At 38.7% G+C, this 7,153-nt stretch overlaps 1 long non-coding RNA gene across 1 annotated transcript; it reads left to right on the top strand.

The window, feature by feature from the left end:
* The first annotated feature begins 2,708 nt into the window (after nt 1-2,708).
* LOC114673574 (uncharacterized) lies at nt 2,709-5,507 on the top strand. The gene is made up of 3 exons (XR_003724336.2): nt 2,709-2,927; nt 4,230-4,269; nt 4,626-5,507. It is a non-coding gene; the product is annotated as an uncharacterized LOC114673574 (long non-coding RNA).
* Nucleotides 5,508-7,153: the final 1,646 nt, after the last annotated feature.

The following is a 7,153-nucleotide window of genomic DNA, read 5'->3' as shown; positions in this document are numbered from 1 at the left end:
ACATACTTTTGTGATTTTCCTTGGCAATATTCTGCTGCTTGAATGCCAACATGAACTAAGTGGGTAATTAATTTAACCAAAGTTGAAATTTTGTGAGGCATGCTTAATAAATAGAATGACCAAAATATTATGAACCCTGAATAGAAGTGGCTATGTAGTGTCGAACTATAGTGTAGTACATAAAAGGTGAGGACAAGAGAAGAGAGATGAATTGTCAAAGTGTCAATGGATTAGAGGTCATTATAAGGTTAAAAAGTAATTGAAATGGGGATGGGGGTGTTTGAATGAGAATGAGTAGAAAGTAATGGCTAGGGGATAGGATACTTAAAATTGAGATTTTGGAGATTAGGGTTTCTCAATTCTAGCTGCCCGTTAGAATAACCAGAGATTCTGAATTAATTGTCTGGGTAGGGCCCTGGAATTGGTATTATCCCAAGAATTACTCACGTACAATATATATGTCCATGGTCCTATGAACATGTATGAAGGTATTGTGGAGGAAATAAAAATCAGTGGAGGTGAAATAAGAGATCAGAATATTACAAAGGTCTCCCCAGGAGTAGGAGGAAATGTGAAAATATCAGGGGATAGGGGATGATTCTTGGGAGGAAGACATGATGTAGGGACCTCAGGACAGTGGATAACTCTCTAGGATAGTTTTTCGTGGCAAGCAGGAGTACCACAAAGCCTGAAAGAGATGCTCAGGTCTAAGAAAATCATCCTTCATATCATTATTTGCTATTTTAAAATGGCACATATATTTAATAAAATGATCATTTTCTAGGGAATAACTTGACAAAAGAGCAGCTGGCTTATACCTTAGAATTAGGCCAGGAATTACCAAACAATTCAAGAGACTCTGACCTACCACCACGTCTCCCAAGTTGCTTCTGTCAACCTGAAATAATCAAAAGGATTAGAATCTTAAAGTTTATTTGATTGAAAACCTGGGAATTGCCATCCAGGAGACACAGACTTCAGATAAATGAGGTCAGTGCCCCAAAGACAAAAGTTAAGTTCTTGCTTATACAGGCAGAAAACAAAGAAGTTTAGTAAGATTATAACATTTTATATGCAAGGCTGGTTTATGAGTTACAACAATTTAGTTAGTTTGTTTTCTTTTCTGTAGGGTTGGCTTTCATGTTTTCCTCTGTAAAAGTGTATTTAACATTTCATCTTAAGACAATGTGATAGCCACGAGGTCTTTGTGTGAGAAAGGTAAGAGGGAAGTTAATCTATAATGAAGATCAACGGTGAAGAGGGAAGGAGGCTTCCCTGGTGCCCTTTAGTCATTTACAGCATTTTACAAAACAACATAGGTAAGGAAGAAGGCTAATCTATAATCAGAGGAACACAGATTACAGGTGCTTAGGTTGCAGCTGCCTGCCATGTAACTCAGGCCTTGTAATCACATTCCTTTAAGGCTCAAAATAATTTATAATTCCAACAGCTTAGACTTTGAATTACTTATTTTCACACTTAAAACCTAAGACCACTGCCAACACCTCCCTCCGTCCTCCAGGAAGGGAGGACAGGGCTTATGCTGGATTGTTCATTCTTATTGCCACTGCCTCACTCTGTGGCTGCCATTGTCAAATGATCCCAAGAACCAACTCTTGGGCCTCTCCAACTATGTTGTCTTCTCTTCCTTAAACACTCCTTTATCTTTAAGAGATAGCCTGTGATGGCTTCAAAGATAGCCCCCAAGTTCTTATTCCCTTTCTTCTTGAAGTGGACTGGATTTAGTGATTTACTTCAATTAATTATCTAAAGATGGAAATAATGGAATAATACTTTCGAGATAGAATTATACAAAGATTTCAAGTGGGGCTCACACCGCCAATCTTATTTTGCCTGTCAGCTCTGCTTGTTTTTAGGTAGTCTTTTGCAGAATGCAAGAGTTTTTTGGCATGTATATGATATTGGAGCAGACATACCTATATTCTTTAATCCACATTAGCAAAGTGTCTATGTTCAGCAGGCTAAGTCACCAACTCTTCTCTGTCTCAGTGCTGCTTACTTTAATTATCTGTTTGTTGTATATTCGTTTGTTTCCTCTAACAAGATCTCTTTACAGGTATGAATGTCTATCATAAGCTACTGCAGGTCAAACACCACACTGTACATTTTTCTTTTACGATTTGTTGTCCATATAGTCAAGATATCAGTTGAGAATGCATCTTCATGGGAGGACAAGGTATAGAAGCTATACCTTAAAATAGCTTTGCTTTGAATATTTTATATAGCATAAAATTGCATTCTATTAATTTTAAATACCTTTAGACAATAACCAGGCCAATTGTTTGTACAGAAGAAATACCCCCGAACCCAGTGTTTCTCTCCTTCTAAAGATGGCTAATTTTTCGTATCTCATCACAAGCATGCCTGAGTGGATGAAACAGAAGCATATGCATATATAATCATCATGTATTTCAGTTCCCCATTCTTGGTTGAATGAAATGAGGATTTAGTTCAGTTTTGGGCAGGTGGTCTTGAGAGCCCCCATTTATTATGAAGGTTTTCATTTGTAAAGACAGAAGCCATTGCCTAGTTTTTAAGTAAAACTGTCTGTTCAAAAGATACCACATTTTATCATTCACTAAACATCAATTGATCTGGAGCACTAATAAAATAATGTCTTATATTTACATGGTTCTTTATATTTACAAACATCTTTTCATATCCTTTCTTCTTTGACCTCCCAACAGATGTGGAGCTAAATATACAGCAGGCTCTTCTATTTCTGCTTTTCAAATGAGGAAACAGAATCGCAGTGAGGTTAAATGACTTGTCCAGATCCCACATCGAGTAAGTTATGGCACCAGAAATTGAACAAGGACTTCTGAGGCCATGACGTGACTGATTGATGTCCTCATGCATTAAATCACCAGAAGGAAAGACTATCATTTACGCATGAGCAAACTCAGGTCTGATAGTTTTTGTTACATATGCTTAAACCTTCTTGGGAACAGTCCCCATGCTCTATATTATGTGAAAAGCACAGAAAGCCTCTTCTCCGGTATAACAATCTGTCTTTCATCACACTCATTTGTGTTTCACATGACTGAGTTTGCTGTTTAGGGAATTCCAAATGTAGAAAAATCAGATAAAACCCAGTGTCCCTGGTTTCAGTCTGTGTGATTATGAACACAATACTGTACTTACAGTAGGATGCCAGAGTGAATAGACGCTGTTGCCTTTGAAAGGATGAGCATTCGTTCTGACCTAATAACTACCTGACGCTGGGTACAATTATCTTTCTTCGAGTGGCACATTATTATTTGACACATTAATTGTTGTGTCATTTCTTTCTGAAAGGCATGTTGGGTGTCTCATACAAGCCAGAGGCTTCCTGAATTAGCCATGTCCGAGTGGTGCAGCACTAATTTACTTTTCCAAACTAAAATCAACCCCATCTCATCACCCGTTTTCAATTACCACAGGCGGACCTGAGCTGCCCTGTGACCTCAATGCTTTCTTCCTGTGCCTTGGCATATCTGATGAACATCAGCGAGGTCCCCCTTACTCACTACAGCTATGAAAGGCCCCTCCTCTGAGGCAAACCACAGAGAGAGAGACATGGCTTTGCAGAATGGAACATTCTTTATGACATAATTCCTGCCCAAGAAGCATTGCACAAGAGTATTAGCATGGTCTCCTTTCTCTTGTGTCCATTCTACCTTGGTTTCTTTCCACTCTTTTCTAGGAAGGGGTCTCTGTATGGAGGACTGTTTCCAAAGCACAAAGACTCTATGGTCTTAGCAAGGCCCAAACATTCAAGTCTGGATGATCTTCTTCCACTGCTGCAGCTGCTCTCTGACATCCTGCACAGGCTGATGGGCTGGCGACCCTGGGTGTGCCTCTGGGCCTGTCATCTGTCGTGTTGTTAGACCACTGATGAGCTGTCGCTGCTTGCCTTTAAAGTCTGCACTTCTCTCTTTTCCAACTTTGGCTGCCACTAGACAATGAAAATCAAGCAGCCACACAGCCCTTTATCCCCTTCCAGATCCAACTGGTTGAATCAGTCTTGGAGCAGAAAACAGAACCTTCCCATTGTCTTCCCAAACACGTGGGGTGTGCCTGTCCCATGGCAAATTACTGTTAAAAAAAATCAGAATTAGAATGCGTTTGATACTGCACACTTTGCTGCTAGTGAATGCCATGTCACCCTGAAGACTCATCTCCCCTTTTGGTTTTAATTGGGTCCTTTTCTGTCGCTTTCTTTTCAGCTTGCACCTGTCCCTGACATATACTGCTGCTGACTACCAAGTGAGTTGTTCAGTGAGCTAGAGGTATGATAAATTAAATATGATATGTATCACTGAATCTGTCTTTGGCTGCTTCATCGTACATTATAATTTGGGAAGGGACTATTAAAATAAAATACTAAGGAATAAGCAGAAACAGCCCACTGTTAACATGTCCAATGGCAAGAGAAAATTACAGGTTTCATTGTATATGCGGCACCATCTGCCTCTTTCCGAGGCTGAGCCTTCGGCTTTCCCAGGGGAAATAGCTGTGGATAAGTTATTCAATTAGAACAGCATTATTGGCCAGCTACCTTGGAGAATTGAGTTGATGATGTTGCGATTATCCTCCTGTACATTCCTTCATGTCTCCGGCAGGCTGCAGTGCACGGCAACTTCCTTAAGTGTTTACTGAGCCCTACAGTAGAGGTGAACAATTGGAATGAAGAATATCAAGGATTCCTGAAAGAAAATCAATTTTGAATGAACTTTTCTTGCTTAGCCACAGCTCCAATATTCTGAGTCATACTGTATTTTTGTGGACTTCCATTGACTTAAGTGACAGAAATGGCAATCGGGGGGACAGTGAATTTCATGATATGCATTTAACCTATGGCACTGCACAAAATAATTACTCATGTACAATTGTAAGGTAAAAAAAAAAAATACTCAGGTCTCCTCAACTGTGATATTAATCTTAGGGAATGGGGAAATCTCATAGGGGCATAATGCCATTTTAATGAAGACTTTAGCTGTTCTTCAAAAATATTTGTATCATAAAAAATAGTAATTATTTATGAGTCACTCTCTCAGGAGGTCAGATCCCTTCAAGGGTCATGCCATCAACCAAAAACTTCCTAAATGGGAGCTTTTGGGAGTGTTCATTGTTATCTCTAGGATCCTGTGGTTTGTAACTAGAAGACCCAACAATATTCCTTTTGCCTCACAAAAATATTTATAATATTTTTACATTTTTAAAACTCATTGATGCTTAAAGAAAGTTAGACATAAAGAAAAATATTAAAATCTAAAACAATTTATTTTCACATTTCTCACAAATATGTATATACACATCCAAGTATGCTCTGGTATGTCAAATATTTTCAGGGTGCATATCCACACCCCAGGGGCAGTTCAGGCGATCTTCTATGACTGTTAATTGGGCAGGAAAGCCAACGTGCTCCTCTTCACTGGTTCAGATTCTGATGGCTTTGGAAGGTATCTGTCTGTATTTCTGTTTTCATAAATTGGAAGAATTACATTTATATTCTTTGTCTTTGCGTGTGTGTGTGTGTGTGTGTGTGATGCCGATATTTTAAGATACTCATTTTTAAGGGCCTCTTATATATTAGGACATAAACCCTCTATTGCAAAAAATGTTTTCCCCAGCATGTCATTAACTTTCATTTAGTTGTTGATATTTCTGATATTCAAAAGTGTTATTTGCAAGTAATCAGATCTACTTTTTCACTTGTGTTGTTTTCACCACATTATGTGTAAAGTCTTCACTTGAGATAAGTTAAATATTTACTTACATTTTCTTGGCTTAAAAGTTGAAATGTATTTTCTTTTAACTAATGCATTAGATATGTATGCATGTATGTTTGTGTGTATTTAGCATAGAATGGTCTAAGATAAATGTATCTATGAGATCCAGTTATATTATCAAAAACACTAACATCTCAGTGTCTAAACACACATTTTTTTCCTTGCTCATGTAAAGTCTATGTGTGTCCTGAAAGCTTTTGGACAGATGCCCTCCACAGCAACAACAACAAGAACAAATTAAGAATTTGGACTGCACGTTTACCTGTTAAAAGCCTTTAAGCTCCGTTTTTCAGAGTACTTCCATTTTATGGCACCCCCATCTCAACCCAAAGCTCTGGGTTCACTGTGGAAGAGGAGGAGAATGTGGGAAATGAGTCCATCAGCTCTCATGTACTTTGGGCCGGAAAATAATGCATTGCCTCCTGATAGACACAGTCAGGCTATGGGACCCGTCATCTAGCCCCAGCCTACTGACTAGAGGAGTGAAAAAGGAGAAATGGAAATATTGCTAAGGACTGGTAGTATCTGCCACAATTTACCCTTTTGTTTCTCCAGATATTCAGTGCAGTCTCCCTGTGGTATAGATATGTATGACAATTATACCTACCTCCCATCTAAGAGAGAAAACCCCACGGTCTTCCTCAGTTATGGCACTGAGCTCAAAGTCCAGAATCCAGAATCTCTGAGTGATACAATTGTCCCTCCGTATCCATGGGGGTTTGGTTCCAGGACCCCCATAGATATCCAATCCACAGATGCTCAAATCACTGATATAAAATGGTGCAGTATCTGCACACAACTTATACATATCCTTCCATATATTTTAAATCATTTTTATATTACTTACAACACCTAATACAATGTAAATACTATGTAAATAGTTAATGCTATATTGTTTTGTTTATATTAGTTTTTATTGTTATATTGTTTTTATTGAGTTTTTAAAAAATATTTTCTATACACAGTTGGTCGAATCCTTGGATACAAAATCCTTGCATACTGTACTCTCTATGTCAAGTCTACAGGTAGCTCCCATAGCTTTGGAAACCTAGCAACTAAAATGACAAGTTATCTGGCACTTACACATGTCATAATTGAAAAAGGAAACAGGAGTCCCTGTTCCTGAAAAATTCTGAATTCCTTCCAGGCAGACGTTTTTTGAGTACCCTACCTTCATGAGGCCCAGACTCTGCTCTCCTGGAGGATCCAGCTTGGTTCTTGGTCTCTGTGTCTTCTGTCTCCACCCTTAGGGAGATATTTTTCCTTTCCTTTCTCCCTTCTTGGGCTCATATAAAATGGATCCTAGAGAATATGAAGTTTTCTTAGCCTACTTCCTACTCAGGGCCTGAGAGGTGTTT

Source organism: Macaca mulatta, chromosome 17 (genome assembly GCF_049350105.2).
Source record: "Macaca mulatta isolate MMU2019108-1 chromosome 17, T2T-MMU8v2.0, whole genome shotgun sequence".
In the NCBI taxonomy this organism is placed as follows: Eukaryota; Metazoa; Chordata; class Mammalia; order Primates; family Cercopithecidae; genus Macaca; species Macaca mulatta.
Note: the sequence above shows the minus strand (reverse complement) of the source record. Positions and strands in the feature narration are given on the sequence as shown.